This window comes from Trichosurus vulpecula, chromosome 3, assembly GCF_011100635.1.
Source record: "Trichosurus vulpecula isolate mTriVul1 chromosome 3, mTriVul1.pri, whole genome shotgun sequence".
Classification (NCBI taxonomy): domain Eukaryota; kingdom Metazoa; phylum Chordata; class Mammalia; order Diprotodontia; family Phalangeridae; genus Trichosurus; species Trichosurus vulpecula.
Genome location: NC_050575.1, coordinates 20306054 through 20323588, shown reverse-complemented (window position 1 = coordinate 20323588; position 17535 = coordinate 20306054).

Genomic DNA, 17535 nt, shown 5'->3' with positions numbered 1-17535 from the left:
GCTGACTTGGGCAATCTGTGCAAGAAGACAGCGATCCGGGCCCATGAACAATATATGTCTTTCCAGGACTCCCTATTTTATTCCAAAAAGGAAGCTCCTGTCTTTACCCCTTTAAGGGAATGATTGCTTGCTATGATCTAGGAATAAAACATCAACAGGAGGAAAAATACTTTTAAGAAACTAAAAGAGGTTTAATTTGGGAATCAGGGTGGATAGATTCCTATAAACCACAGATTGTGAGAACCAGAAGAGAGCCTACAATCCTACAGCACAGAATGTCCAAGCCAAACTCTGTTCATTTTACAAGTCACAGGATCATAGAATTTGGGGATGGACGCCACCTCTGCCTTGGAGTTCATCTAGTCCAATGCCCCTTCGCTGACAGATGAAGTTCTGTCGGGACATTAGGCACGTCCCTTCCTTCTTCTGGGCACTATTTCTCCATCTGTAAGATGGAAGTAATAATGATGCCCTCTATGGCCCCTTACCACTCTAGTTTCTATATTGCAGAACAGTGAATGCATGACAAATAGCAAAGGTGGGTTTTGAACCCACGATCCTTGATTCCATAGCTAGTACAGTTATCCCTCCCCGTAGTGACTTTTCCCATCACAGTTTAGATATATACAGCAAGTCGAAATAAGAAATGAGGAACTACTACTACTACTATCACCACCACTGCTACTACTGCTACCAAAGATGATACGCAAAGGCCAGAAGATGACACCATCTTTGACCAAATGCTTAACCCAAATTTTACAATAAAGCACTATGAACACCTCATAGAAGAAAAAGAAAAAGAAAAAATTCAGACTTCTTTCCTGATACAAATAAAGGGCCAAAAAAATAGGAGGATTTTCCAGATGGTGGGACTGGGGCACCCCATCCCTAACCCCCACAATGTGGAAGGGATAACTGTATTCTATTGTACTGTGCTACGTTGTCTTCCAAATAACAAGGGGCAGAACGAATGTTCAAACCTAGGGTTTTTTTCCTGACTCTATGCTGCTCTGAATGAATGGGGTTCAAAGCAGCGCTTTTGCTTCCCCAGGCTGGGTTTTGGGTCAGACCCTCCTTTTTCCAGGCCCTCCCCTCCCTCAGGAATGAGAGGCTTCCAATGGTCTCCTTTCCAGCATCCCACATCCAAAAGGAATGAGACGCCAAGTTCCGCACCTAGCAGAAACTTTTCGGTGCCTGTGGCTGCCAGGGCTGAGCTCAGGATCCTGCCTTATTAGCATCATCACTAATTAGTCTCAGTTTCATTTGCAATACCCAGCATTTTCATTATTGAATAGAGCCCCCAGAGCAGACACTGGCAAGGTTTCTCACTCAATATTGACAAAGGAAATTCCCCAGCCCAACAGATACCATCAGTATGGCGAGCCGGAAGATGGCAGCTTCCCCTTGCTGGATGCCACGATGACCACTGGGCAGCCGATATCGCCGCGGTTTAGCCAGTCAAGGCTGAAATGAACCAAAGGCTGCTGAAGCCAGCAAATGCCCTCCCATCAGCCTAGCTGTTGTCTCCACTGCCCCGGCAGGTCGGGCAATATATCAGCAACAAATGACTTCTCTCAAAGAAAAAATTGAATTGACTCCTAATCTAATTTGGAGAAGGCTGGTATAAAATTGGAGGGGGCTGGGGGGAAGCAGGAGGGTTTAATCTTGTCGGAACATAAACAGTACAAAACGGGCCCTGCTAAGTAGCTGACGAGATGCGCGGGCACACCGGGAGGCCGGCATGTCGATCTCACCGAGGCTGAAGAGAAGGCAGCCCGATCCCCAGGGGAACTGCTCGGATTAAGCCCTGAAATTGCTTGCTTAGTGATGAGGGTCTCGAACAGCAGCTCCAGACGCGAAAACCGTAGGGCCACCTGCACAGAGACAATTCACCCTCAAGGAACTGCTGCTAATAATGATTGCAGCTCCCATCTCCATAACTCCTTAAGATTTACTAAGCACTTCCCTCACTTCAGCTCTAGGAGGCGGGGAGGATGAATAACATTATGCCCCATCTGAAAGAGGAGGAAACTGAGCCTCAGAAAAGGGAAGTCATTTGCCTTAGGTTTGATGGCTTAAGATTAGAACCAGGATCTTCCGATTCAAAATTCAGTACACTTTCCACTATAAGCCAGTGCCCCGTTTATAAGACAAAGTATAGTGGGTCCAAAGGGAGAAGGTCAAAATGGCGGAGGGTTTGGAAACCATGTTCCATGAAGATCCATTAAGGAACCAGAGATATTTAGCCAGGAAAAGACATGGGAGTGGGGAGGTGAGGCGAGCAGCCAAAAGAATTACCTTCACCTGAAAGGCTGTAATGGCTGAAAAGAACTGGACTTATGTAAACTTGGCCCCAGTAGGCCAAATTAGGAGCAATATACAGATGGGAAAATAAAAGATATGGGCTTGATGTAAGGAAAAAAACTTTCTAGCAACTTCAAAGTCAAATGAGCTGCCTCAGGAGGCATTAAATTTGAAAAATTTCTAAAATCCCATCTATCTGGTTCTGTTGTATACAAAGTGTTTTCCTCACAACAGACAGTCCTGGAAAGTTAGGAAGGCTTTCCTCATTTTGTAAATGAGGAAACTAAATGGCAGAGGAGAGAAGTGACTGGCCTAAGGTCATCTAGTCAGGAAGTATAAGGATCAGGACTGGGATTCATAATCTCTGACTGAATGAAGTGTTTTCTCTACTCTGCCATGCTAAGTTTCCCATCACTGAAGGTCTTCACATGGAAGCCTTCTCAGGGATGTTAAAAATTCCTGTTCAAGTAGAGGTTGGAGTGAACGATCTCAGAGGTTCCTTGCAATTCTGAGATCCTGTGACCCTGTGATACTATTATCCTATAAAATAAGAGGTTTAGTTTAGATCAGAGGTTCTTACTTCTTATGTCATGGAACCCTTTGAAAGCAGTCTGGTGAAGCCTATGTACTCTTTCCTTCTGAGAATCATGCTTTTAAAAGAATAAAAACACATATGATAGCCAAGGAAACCAATTACATTGAAACACATTTATTTATTAAAACATCTTTTTGAAAAGCTCACAAAACCCAGGTTAGCTATTTTTGAGTTTCCTTACACCACCTTCAGTTCCATGGATGTCCTGGCACTTGGTGGGTCTCATTTTTGTGACCCACTTTCAGGGACCTAATGAACGTCACTCTTTGGCAAATTTCCTTTATTGATAATCTACCCTTTTGTCAAATAATAGTTCTGAGACAAGTGTCAGAGGCTGTTTCCCAAACTTTACCAGAAATCCAAAGAGGCTTTAGAGTCCCCCATTTATAAAGCCATTGTGTGTAAGGATGGTTGAGGGGGAGGTTGTTGAGAAATGATTTGTAATTTGTTTTGGAAAATGTGTAGTTATGTAGCAACGGGCACCACGATAAGAGACTTTGTCAAGCAAGGAAATGTTTTATCAACCTAAAATTCTCTGGAAATGTGAATTATTTTTAAAGTACATCCAAGGCAAGCCTGGTTATGTGGACCACAAAGTTATAGACCAGGTACCATCATCCTCCTAATATCAAATTACCCAGTCTATAAGCATGGGGAAGTCATAGAATCCTGGACTAAGTGATTTCTAAGGTTTCATCAAGTTCTAACTCACTGACTGAAATATAACTTCCATATTCAAAATGAATGCGTAAAAAGCCATTTTAAGCACTATGTGCCGAGCATTGTGAATTCAAATACTGAAAGGACAGTCCTTGTCCTCAAAGAGCTTATATTCTAATAGGGGAAAACAACGCTCATGAGAGCACGATAGCCATGGAAGAATGCATTGATCTAGAAAGTTACAGAGATGGTAGATGGGGTATAAGGAGTAGATTAATATATTCCATCTAGGAAAATTGGCATAGTTTAGTTGATTGTGGTTCCAAGACTGAAGGAGGATTGGTATGCAATTGGAGAAGGTACCAAGAAGATAAAAGCAAAGCAGCAAGGGAAGTGAAGCTTGGCTCTGGTTGCCCTAGGTTTTATGGGTTCAGTGGCAGCCCCAAGATTAGAAACTGCAATAGTGACTTCCTTAAATAGTGATTCAGGTAAGACATTCACCAACGAGGACGTTCCTCCCTTCTCGACAGAGAGCTCAAAACTCCAAGAGTATCTAATTCTGTTCTTGGAAAGCTATATTAAGTATTAAGAAATACTTATGTTGACCCAAAATACTTTTCTCACAAGAATATATCCATAGCTCCAGGTATGGAGCTCCAGGCATTGTTTATCTTTCATTTTGGAAGAGGACCAATGACGTTGCAGATGTCTTTGACTTGAGTATGAATTGGATTTAAATGAGACAATTGCACAAAGTTGTCAGCCTCAAGAGTCATCAAAGTCCAGTGGTAGGACACAAGTCAAGAGGCCTGGGATGCAGTGGATGACCTTGCCACCTTTGACATCTGACCAAGCTCTAAGCATTCTACAGCACCTGCTTTAGCCAACAAATTCTTCTCATCCACCCGTTCTGCCAGGGAAGTCTTCACAGTCTTGGTGTAGACACTCTCCTAACTCACTGATGGGTTTGTGGCCCATCAGTTACCTTCAACCTGGTTTAACCCATCTGCTGAAACAGTTTCATCAGGGTGTGGCCAATGCTCATGCTACAGTTTCTTGGAGCCACAGCTGAGAGTTGGGTGACAGGTGAACACCAAAGGTGGGTGAGTGACCCTGAAAAGGGTTCAGCAAATCCTCACACCAAAAGTACTAGTTGGGGCAGGGAGGAAACTCCAAGTATGCCCCATACCAAATGAGCCATTCATTCTTCTGGACTCCAGGATAAAATAGGACAAAATCACAACAAAGTTATAGGCAAAAGGAGCCTTTGTTTGTAACATGCTATATATTGTAGTTGTTGTTATCATTATGATACAATCCAAGCACCTCATTTTACAGAACAGAAAACAGGTCTAAGAGGTGAAGAGGCTTTCTTCCCAAGTTCAACCAGTCAGTCAATGGTCTGTTTCCCCATGTCTAAAATCAAGGGGTTAGAAAACCGGATGGTTGCTAAGGGTCTTTGCATCTCTGACATTCTGTGCTCTATGAAGGCACAGACTCTTAAGAAGCCAGACCTCCTCTTTTTGCCATGAACAGCTGTCCAAAAACACTTCAGGTTATAAACTCTCCATAAATGTCTGCTCTGTGGGGAGTAGCGAGGTTTGTGGCAGCTCGCTTAACTCCCACTTTACTTCTCCGGCTGGCTGGAAGCCTGAATTTTTAGTAATATCTATTTTCCTCCAGGTTATTTCTTTTCCCCCATCTAGTACTGAGGGGGGAGGGCAGTATGGGGGGAGGCAGTGGAGAGTAGTAAGCCTAGCTAAGATCTTCACCCTCTTCCTCCTCTTCTTTTCTCTTTCTTTTTCCTCCCTCCCCCCCCCTCTCTCTCTTTCTCTCTCTCTCTCTCTCTCTCTCTCTCTCTCTCTCTCTCTCTCTCTCTCTCTCTCTCTCTCTCTCCTCTTCTCTTTCTCCCTCCCTCTTCTCTCCCTCTATCTCTGTTTTTGTCTCTGTCTCTCTCTTTGTCCTTCCCCCTCTCAATCTTTTTCCTTGCTCAAACTGCCAGCCAGGATTTCCCGATAAGCAGCGCCCCATACCCACTAAAACAATTCCCAATTATTATTCACCACGGTAGCAGACAGGATTTCAAAGGCAAGGAGGTGCCCTCAATTTGCATTGCACTCTGGCTTCCCCGCAAAATCTGTTTGCTGTGGGGGCTGTTTGCCATCCTGTTCTATTAGTCATTCTGTTAGAGCAAGGCTTGTAATTAACACTTGGGATAATTAGATGATGGTTTGATTTGGTTGGATTTGGAATCAACCTCTGGGTTTTAATTAAATCCCAGAATTGACAAAAATGGATATGTTTGGCGGGAGGTGGGAGGTGGAGTTATTTACAGCGGCTCCTGCTCGTCCACAGGCCCTGTTATTTATTTTGCAAGGCAAAGGAAAATTCCCCAGCAGGGCTTTAAATAGGCAGGTTTTACTTATTATTGGTCATTAATAGGAAATACTTTTTATAACAAATCTTTAGATCCATAAATAATGACTCTCTCCGTAGACCTGTTCGCTTTATTGCAGCATGAGCTCAGCCAGAAAAACACCAGGCCTTCTGCATGACTTCATTGTTTATTGCTGGGGAAAAAAATCTCCGCTGCAAAAAACACATGGTGTTCCTGTCTCTCCAGCCAATCACTGTAAATCCTGCACAGTCTCCAGGCCTTTCTAATTCACATTCCGGTTACAAGAAAAAGTATCTGAAGCATTGATGTTTTCATTGAAGAAGTATCCGAACGTGACACAGAACCACGAAGCATGAAAGCTGGGTAAGGGCCTTGGAATCTAGAATGTCAGAGCTAGAAGGGATCTTGAAACGTAGGATGTAGCTTGTCAGAGCTAGACAGGGGCTTGGAAACTACATGAACACAATGAGTGCTTATTAAGTACCTACCATGTGCAGAGCGCTATGCTATACTATGGGGGGGGGGGCGATGATAGTAAGGAAGAAACTTTATGAAAGTCGTTTTGCCTCTACAGGACTCAGTTTCCATCCTTTGTAAAATGAAGGGTTACACTAAATTATCTCAAAGGTCTCATTCCTATGAACTTGAGTGGTTTAGTCAACTCTCCGTGACTCCATTTGGGGGTTTCTTGGTAGAGACACTGGTATTGTTTGCCATTTCCTTCTCCAGCTTTTTACAGTTGAGAAAACTGAGGCAAACAGGGTTAAGTGACTTGCCTAGAATCACACAGCTAATAAGTGTCTGAAAGTGGATTTGAACTCAGGTCTTCCTGACTGTAGGCCTGGCACTCTCTCCACTGAGACAAATAATTAAAACACAAACAAATACAAATGTATTAATTAAATTAAGTTGATTAATTATTTTAATTAATTAAATACAAATAATTAAAACACAAAGTATTAGTCAGTAAACATTTATTAAACACCTGCTATATGCCAAGAACTGTGCCTGACAAGTACATCATAAGTCAATATTTATGCTTTGGTATTTCGGTGGGACAAAGCTGTTACCAAGTGGAGATGGAGAGATATCATATATCTAGAGCTTAAGAAGACCCCAAAGGCCAACTAGTCCAGCTATCACCACCACCCCCATTTTACAGTTGAGGAAACTGGACCAAGGAAGATTGAATTACTTTCCCAAGATCACTCAGGTAGTAAGTATCAGGAGCCAGATGATGAAGACCTGGAACCCCTAGAAAAAGTCCTACTTCAATTACACTTTACAACAGGTGTGTCAAACACCAGCTGAGGGCTGAGGGCCACACTCCTTAGTGCAGCAGGGCAGAATGCAATGGGGAAGTACTTAACAAAATAAATAAAAATACAATAAAACATAGATAACATTGACATAGGGAACTCCCAAGTGAGAGAAGTTCTTTTATCAATACAAGTTAGCACCTTCTCTGCAACTTGAAGTCTTCAGAGAGTTCTATGAAGCCCTGCTCAGTTAAGTGACAACTAGAGTTACCCACCAGTATGTGTCACTAGATGTAACAATGTTGCTAGCAGCTGCTGTGGATGTGTAAGACCAATAACACCAGCACACAGGAGGGCTGCTAGCACAGGTTCTTTGATCTGCTTTTCTAAGGAAAGCAACTCTAAGGGGTTTACAATCTCACTTTAATCAAACATACATATAACATTTACTTAGTTCAGGGGGGAAAGCCAGCACTCTGAACTTCAGGGCAAATACAAACAGAAATTATGTAAACAGAGCAAATACAAACAGCGAAGACCAACAGACAGGGCTTCCAACTGTCTGACCAAAAGCAATACATACGTGGTTACCAGAGAGAGAAGCACCAACATCTGAGTTTTTCAAAGCCTTAACAGCTACCCAGAGTCTCCACACAAACACTCTTCCAATGAGTGAGCCCCAAATCAAAATGCTAACCTCTAAGTACATATACACTTCCTCAGGGCACCATAACCCTCATGACTCAGGCTCATGTGACTCAAACTCATGTGGCTTAGGCTTCCATGTGACTTAAGCAGGTCACATGGGCCTATCAATGGATGGGAAGATCTTCCCATTAAACAAAAATACATTAACAATACACCAAAGGAACTTGAACCCAGGTCTTTCATGCAAGACTAGCACTCTATCCATGAAGGGGTCAAACCAACTGCTGAGTATGGCCTGAACCAGATTGACATGCAGTTCCTATCCGATTTTAGTGTATTGATGTATTTGAAAGAAAGAAAGAAAGAAAGAAAGAAAGAAAGAAAGGGGGGGAAGGGAAAGAAAGCAAGGAAGGAAGGAAGGAAGGAAGGAAGGAAGGAAGGAAGGAAGGAAGGAAGAGAAATATATAAATGTGTGAATTTCTAAAAAAAAAATGCACTTGCAGGAATTCTTACTTATGGTCTAGCAGCCTCCATTTCTATTTGAATTTGATTCCATTACATTATACTGTGTCAACTCTAGTTTTTTTTTTAATAAAATGTTAAAAAAAATTTTTCTACACCAAAGAAACATGAGGGCAAAGGCTTTACTCTCGTTTTCTGAGGCCTGGCCAAAGAGCCAAAATTACTAGTTACAACTCTGCTGATTACATGTGCCATCTTGCCATGTAGAACCACTAAAAGATGAATTGGCTCTGGGAAGTAACATATGGACACAGACTCTCTCCCAAAGCAGAAGTCATTCTTTCCTATGAACCACAAGATGCTTACATTTGCCAGATAGCACCACATCATACACAGGCACCCTAAGTATGATGGCTTATTCAGATGGACTGTCTAAAGGCTCAAATTTCCTGAGACTCTAAGGATAGCATGGGCAGTCTCAATTGTAGAGTGAGTAACAACATGCCAAACTTTTTCTCTGGTTCATATTTTCCAAGAGAAGCCTGCACCAAGATCTTCACTTGTGATGTCTGCTAGTTGGGTAAGATACCAATATTATATAATATATAATATTAATAATTACTCACATACTTCTAACACCTTAACTAACTATAACTAATACAAAGTACATGGACTTTGCCATACAGCACTAACATCTGGAGGGGTTGGGAGTAAGTAGAAGAAAAGATATGCTTCCTTCACTTAATGACTACCATCTTGCAATTATCTTTGAAGTCTTTGGCCAGCCTATACCCCTATGTCTTGCAACCCCTTCTCTTCCTGCAGGGTTCCATTGCCATACTGCCCCCTTTTGCAGGACTGTGCCTCCATCTCCCCAGCCCCTGGCCCTGGCAAAAAACTACACCTGCTTTACCTGCCAAGACAAATCCAGGAACTATATGAACACAACTATAAAACACTTTTCATATGAATAAAGGCAGGTCTAAACAATTGGGAAAATATTAATTGCCCTGGGTAGGCTGAGCCAACATAATAAAAATGACAATCCTACATAAATTCATCTATTTATTCAGTGACATGCTAAACTATCGAAATTATTTTGTACACCTAGAAAAAATAATAGTAAATTTATCTGGAAGAACAAAAGCTCAGGAACTTCAAGGGAATCAATAAAAAAAAATGTGAAAGAACATAGTCTAGCCATATCAGATCTCAAACTGTATTATAAAGTAGCAATTACGGAAACAATCTGGTACTGGCTAAGAAATACAGTGGTGGATCAGTGGGATAGATTAGGTACAAATTACATTATGGTAAATGATCATAGTGATCTAGTATATGAAAATCACAAAGATCCAAGCTTTTGGAACAAAAATTCACTTTGACAAAAACTGTTAGGGAAACTGGAAAATAGTATGGCAGAAACTAGGTATAGACCAACATCTCATACCAAATACCAAGATAAGATCAAAATGGGGACATGATTTACACATAAAGCATGATACCATAAGCAAATTAAGAGAGCATTAAATAGTTTATCTGTCAGATTTATGGAAAAGACAAATTTAGGACCAAAAAATATATGGAGAACGTTAGAAAATGTAAAATAGATCATTTTATTATATAAAATTAAAAAGTGTTTGCACAAACAAAACCAATGTAGCTAAAATTATAAGGAAAGCAGAAAACTGCCAGGGGGGGATTTTTGCAACAAATATTTATGATAAAGGCCTCATTTCTGAACTATATGGAGAACCGAGTCAAATTTACAAAAATATAAGTCATTCTCCAATTGATAAATGATCAAAGGATATGAACAGGCAGTTTTCAGACAAAGAAATCAAAGCTATCTGTAGTAGCATGAAAAAAAAATGTTCTAAATCACTATTGATCAGAGAAATACAAATTAAAACAACTCTGAGGTACCACCTCACACATATAAGAGTGGCTAATATGTCAAAAAAGGAAAATGTTGGATGTTAGAGGGGATGTGGGAAAACTGGGGCACTGATGCACTATTGGTAGAGTTGTGAACTGATTCAACCATTCTGGAAAGCAATTTGGAACTATACCCAAAGTGCTTATAAAACTGTGTGTGCCCTTTGATCCAGTGGTAGCACTGTTGATCTATATCCCAAAAACATATGAAAAAGGAGGGGACCTATTTGTACAAAAATATTGATAGCAGCTCTTTCGTGGTGCCTAAAAACTGGAAATCAAAGGGATGCCCATCTACTGGGGAATGGCTAAACTGGCTGTGGTATATGATTGTAATGGAATATTATTGTGCTGTAAGAAATGACAAGTAGGATGATTTCAGAAAAACCTGGAAAGACTTACATGAACTGATGCTGAGTGAAATGAACAGAACCAGGAGACAGTTGTACAGAGTAACAGCAATGTTGTTCAATGAAGAACTGTGAATGATTTAGCTATTCTCAGCAATACAATGATCCAAAACAATCTCAAAGGACTGATGCCAAAGCATAACATCTGCCTCCAGAAAAAGAACTGATACTGATTGAATACAGACTGAAGCATGCTATTTTTCACTTTCTCTCATTTTTTTACTTTTATTCAAATCTTCTTGTACAAAATGACTATTATGGAAATGTTTTATGTAACTGACATGTATAACCTATATCTGATGCTTAATTTCTCAGAGAGGGGAAGTGGGGGGCGGAGGGAGAAAAGGATAGAATTTGGAACTCAAAATTTTAAAGAAAAATGTTTAAAAATTTTTAATACATATTTATTGAACTCAAAAAAAAGAACCACACCTGCTGTCGAATATACTACCACCCCATCTAGAGCCTGACACTCAGCTCTTTTTGTCTCAGATGAAACTATTTCTACTGAATGACTTTGGCTGAAAGATTTAAAAAACATTTTTCCCTACCACCCTGAAGTAGATAGTGTACAGGAGATGATCATTCCTAATTACACCCAATTTTACATATGAAATGAGAAAAGGGAGATTCAGAATGTTAAAGTGGCTTCCCTAGGGTTAGTAAGTATTGAAAGCTAAGATTTCAACCCCATCTTCTCTCTGCTATACCTAACTGCCTCCAGCCATATGTGTGAGAAACAGCCAAGGAAACAAGTCAGTGACCTCAAGAGTTCTAACCTTTGTTTTTTCAGTGATTTCCTGTACCGAAAGGGAGCTAGCTCCACCCCTCTTCTTGAGATGGCTTTCACTCCAAATCACTGTGCCCTGAATAGCAGCAGAGAGGTGGGGGCAGGGGAGGAGGGCTGACAGGGCTGCAGGAAGGGATCTGGAAATCTTCATCAAGAAACCTATTCCATTGTTTGTCATCCAGACCTCACAACTCTCCAGCCCTGAGGCATGTGGGAAATTCAGAACTGGACATCCTCATTGCCTCCCTGTGCTTTCATTCCCTGGTAGGACAGCTATCAGAATCAGGGAGGTTTAATATTAGGTTTTTCTTTCCAATTCATTTCCCTTGATTGAATCCCCAAAGACTTTCCAGACTTTTGTCTGGGCAAACATACACATATGCCAAATGTGTCTGAGCCACTGGGTTGAGATACTAGTTTTCAGTCACTGGATGACCATGGAAAAAGCTGCTGGCTAAGCCCCCTGGGACCCAGAAGCTAGATCAGAAACCCTGCCTGACTGATATGGAAATGGGTCACTTCAGGTACCAAGTACCTTACTGGGAGTTGAAGCTAAGGTCCACTCTTGTTCAGCAGAGTCCCCTAGGGCATTTGAGAAGGGAATGGGGCCAAGGGAGATAGGGGATGGTGTTCTGCTGTCCTCCAAAAATCATCTTCTCAGAGTACCATTCAGTGCCCCTTCCAAAGCCATCACTCATGGTAGATGAGAGAATGTTACTCTTAGGGTCTTCGGGAAGAACCAGAACAGGGATCCTGGGCTGTCTTGGTTTGTTTAATAGTTGAGATAGAAGAGCTAATCTTTTGCCTTGTATTCACATAAAACCGAAAGGGGGTTGCAAAGGACCACACCAAAAACACAAAGTCAGAAGATTTGACTCTGAATCCTGACTCTGCTATTCACTACATGCATAACCTTGGACAAATATCTTAACCTCTTTGGGCCTCAGTTTCCTCATCTGCAAAATAAGAGATCTTAGACTAGGTGACCTCTAATTCAGCTCTGAAATCTACAGTCCTATGATTCTCCTCTGGATATACTCCAGTTTGTCAGGTCCTTCCTCAAGTATGGTACATGGAATTGGACCCAATACTCCGTTACATGATCTGCCCAGAGTAAAGGCTCTCAAAGACCACCTTGCCTTCATTCATCAGATTTTGCATCTAATCTGAACTGGGACATGTCACTGAGCAAGACTTATGAAACAGAGGGTCACATTAGGAAACTTTGTCCATTCCGTCATTTCATCACCAACTCAGGCTTTCTTCCTATAAAATGGAAGCTCTTTGAGGGCAGCTACTCTTTCACTTTCATCTTTGTATGCTCACCCAGTGCTTGGCACATCTTCTCCATGATTGATATTTTTGCCTGAAAGTTAAAGTTCTTGAAAAACAACCTATCTTTCCCCAAATTCTTCCAAATTGTTTATAGATCTGAAATGCTCTCAGAAAAACTTGGAAAGACGTTTACATGAACTGATGCAAAATGAAATAAGCAAAAGCAAGAGAACATTGTACACAGTGACAGCAATATTGTATGGCTATCTACTGTGAATAACTTAGCTATTCTCAGCAATATAATGATCCAAGACAATTCTGAGAGATTTATGATGAAACATGCTATACATTCCCAGAAAAAGAACTGGTGGAACCTGAATAAGATCAAAGATACTTTACTTTCTTTATTTTTTTTTTCGTTTTTTGGTCTGTTTTCTTTTGCAGCTTACTTACACGGAAATGTGTTTTGCATAACTACACATGTATAACCTATGACAAATTGCCCGCGTTTTCAAGGGGGGGAAGGAGAAAGAAGGAAATAAATTGAAACCAAAAATATGGGGAAAAAAAGAATGTTAAAATTGTTCTTACATGTAATTGGGGAAGAAAATACACTAGTAAATAAAAAAGACAAAGTAAGAAAAAACAAATAGTTTATAGATCTAATAGACAGAGGATGAATGGTTTGAAAATCTCCCATCTTGTAAAAGCTCCCTGAGGGTAGGAACTAGTTCTTTTTCTTCCATGTTTCCTTCTCATCACTTCAATGAATGTTTGTTGGATGAATGAATGGATGAATGAATGTGTTAAGATGACAGAATTAAGGAATAAATAAATGAATGAATATTATTATGGCATAGAATGGATGAACAATATGGCATATGACGAACAAATGAGTGTTAACACAGCACAAGATGAATATTTGTTTAAAAAAACACAAAACAGTGACACATTGAGAATTAAGGGTAAGAATGAATGAGGCATGATTAGGATTTGAGAAGAGAGAGGACCAGTGTTCAAGCTGAATGCAACAACTATATGCTCTTCCAAGGAAGAATAGAACAAAAATTGCCAACAGGGAGTTGAAACCCAAGATTAGCAGCAATGTAGTAAGAAAGCACTTGTTTCACCTAACCCAAATAATCTCCACTCTAGGCTACTTAATGAGGTCTTGGATTTGATTGCCTGGACACTGACTGTCACAAATATTTGGAAAGATTTTAGAGAAATGGAGAGGAATCATACTACTGCAGAAAGGCAAATATTATCCAAATTTTCAGTAAAAGGAAGAGGATAAAGTCCCCAAACTCTAGGCCAGTAAATTCTTAACAAAATTCTAAAACACATCATTATAGGGATGGTTTATGGGTATTTAAAAAGGGAAACAGTGATGACTAAAAAACTAGCAGAGTTTTATCAAAAACAACCTTTTTTGAGACAAAAAGTGGCCAAAGATTCATCTTTTTAAAATCAATATTTCCTGTGGATATTATATAATTTTGAATCACCAAAGAATCAAAACTGTAAGTGATTCAAAAGATAATGACAAAAGGTACAGGAGGTGAGACTAGGCTATGATACATTACTGATAATGACTTGTACACAACAAATCTTACAACATATGCCATCCAGAGAATGTATGAACAGAAAAAGAGGCAGGCCAGTCATGTAGCATGATGAAGGGATAACAGGTAGACATCCCATGGGCTACACTGGTATCCACAAAATGTTGAAAGACTTGGATGGGTGTGGTGGCACACATCTTTGACCCCTCTTACCAGTGAGGCTAAAGGGGATACATCTCTTGAGCTTCAGAGTTCTGAACTGCAGTGAGCTAAACCAATCAGTCATCCACATTGATATGATTAGCCTCCGGGATTGAGGGAGAATGTGTCTAGATTTCCTAAAGATGGACAAACTGGTTCACGTCAGAAACAAAATAAGTCAAAGATCCCATGTCAATCAGAGTGGGTCTAGACTGAATAGTCCTGGACCTTCCAAACTGGGGATAGAGAGACTCAGTCTTACCAAAAAAAAGTACCTGTAGAAAGTCTCAAAATACATTGGGTGGAACATTTATGGAAGACAATGGATAAGCATTTTAAAGGATGAAGAATTGTAGGCGAATTGTGATCTGAATTGTTGGAGAGAGTATCTACATCAGTTAGATGTATTGAAGTATGGGAACAAGCCTGGTGACCAGGCCATATGTCATAACATAGTGTCACCAAGACACTAGTCATAGTATGATTAGATTTCAGAGAACATCTCACATAATATGCTCATAGACAACAATGGAGCTTATATGATTTAGATAAGAGTTAGGTAAGTGGATTTGGAATTGGTTAAATAATTGGATGCCGAGTCAGAGGGAGGTCTGGAGTAAAGCACAGATCAATGCTTCAGTGACCCATCAATGATTTAAATGAAGCTAGAGACAGCATGCTTGTCATTGTTTCTGATGACATAGAGCTAAAAAAGGTAGTCAACATGCAGGATGATAGTCACATTTCAAAAAGATTTCATTAGACTTTGACTTTTGGAATAAATGGAATAATACTGATTTGAATAGGGATAATATAAAGTCCCTACACTTACATGCAAAAATCTATTTCATAAGAACAGCATGGCTAGACAGTACTTGTTTTTAAAAAAAAGATGGATGTTTAGTGAATTAAAAATTCAATATGAATCAACAAAGCAACATGCCAACTGTCAAAAATAATACTAAACTCAACTTCCACAGGAGAGGCAAGTATCCATAATGAAGGCCTCATTATATACTCTGCCATGAAATGAAGACATAGACCTGGCAGTTGACAAGCTAGAGCAAGGTCAGAAGAGATGGACCAAAGGGATGTACTCACAAGCATCAGTGGAAGGATCTGGGAATATACAGCTGGAAGAGAAGAGTTGGAATGCTTGTGGGAGTAGGGGAGACATATGATGATGGTCTTCGAGTATTTGAAGATGTGGACAAGGGATTGTTTATGTTTATTCTGCTTAATACCTTGCCTTTTAGCAAGAACAGGTGGAAGTAACAGACTTTGGCTCAGCATAAAAGAGATACTAAAGGAATTAAATTTATACCATAGGATGCTTCAGGAGGCAGAGGGTCCTTCCTCACTGGAGGTCTTCAAGCAGAGGCAGAATGAACGCTTGTCAGTGATATTATAGAAGGGATCATTGGTGAGCTAGCTGATGCAGTGGATAAAGCACTGGGTCTGGAGTCACAAGGAGCTGAGTTCAAAGCCTACCTCTGGCACTTCCTAGCTGGGCTACTTACTAGTTAATCTCTGCCTCAGTTTCCTCTAAAACAGAGACAATAATAGAACCTACCTCAAAGGACTGTTGTGAAGATCAAAGGAAATAATTTTTGTAAAGCACTTACATAATGCCTGGCACTTAGTAGGTACTTAATAAATGCTCATTGATTGTCGTTTTTTTAAGGGTCAGATTTGAACTAGATAGTTGATCTCCAAGGTCTCTTCCAACTGAGAACCCACGATTCTGTGAATTGAATGACTAAATTAAGGTGAGAAATGCCCTCGATGAATGAATGGCAAGATAGCACAGAATAAATAAACAAATGAGTGACCAAGTATTAAATTAAATAGCTCAGAACTCCATGTGCTACCCTCAGGGAGCTCCCTGCTTCATGAGTTGGGCACACAAAGCATTACCACTACAAAGCCGATCAGGAGCTGATTATGTTTCCTGACAGGATTTCCCCTCAGTTTAACCTGTGATGCTGCTCAATTTGGCTTTGGGGAAGGTGGGGTGGGAGGATGGTTCTGTAAACACACATTTCAAAGAAATTATAAAATATGATCATCACAGAAACCACTATTGAGAAAACAGCTGGCATATTTCTGCTTCAAAAACTTTAAATCATTTAAACATATTTTTATGTACATTTAATTTGCTTTTGCTAAACCAGTATAACAATTCAGTCAAATCATCATTTGGTTAGTAATGGGAAAGCAGTTTAAGCAATTAATTACACTTCCTCATCATTCATAGGCTGTCAGAAAGGCGGGAAGGGCAGTAGCACATGGCAGGCAGGAACTCAGATCTGCAGGGAAGCCTCTAGAGAAGAAGACCAAGAAATACAATGTGTAATTGGTGGGGGGAGGAGAGGGGAAGAAGCTGTAAAATTTTCCCCTAAGGGTTCTAGGAATAGCCCTAAGGGATTGGGGTGTTGTCTTTCTGTAATGGTGTAACCAGTGGAGCATCCATTCCAGTGTATTCCTTCTAAATCAAGCACCACTTGCAATTAGGATATTCCTTCTATTATTAAACCTATCCAGTGATCAGTGCCCCAGTATTATTTAGGAGATTGACATCAATTAGCTTTTACAAAGAGATATTTGCTGAGAAGACAGAGCAAGAACAAAAGCACAAATATTTCTCTTCAACATCCAGGGGCAGATGCTCCCTTGTACACCTCAGTACCTAGGGAGAGTGGACTCAGCCTTAGAGCTGTTGGTACAAAGCATTAATCCCCATCAGGTATGCTCCATAGTCAGCAGACAAGTCAGCGGGACACGGTAGATTGGCTTCCAAGTCAATCCACTGCTGGGAGGGGTCCCAGTCACTTCTCTGGACTGTGCTGGCAGACTGGACACAGTTGTCTTCAAATAATTGCATGAACTCCAGCTTCCAGACCTCTGGTGACCGTTCCAACCTTCCAAAGCTCACAATGTCTCACAAGGTTCCAGCTTAGTCGGTTTCATCTCCAAAACTCCTTCCCCTAAGTTGGAAAGAACAGATAACACAAAAACAGGAGCAAGAAC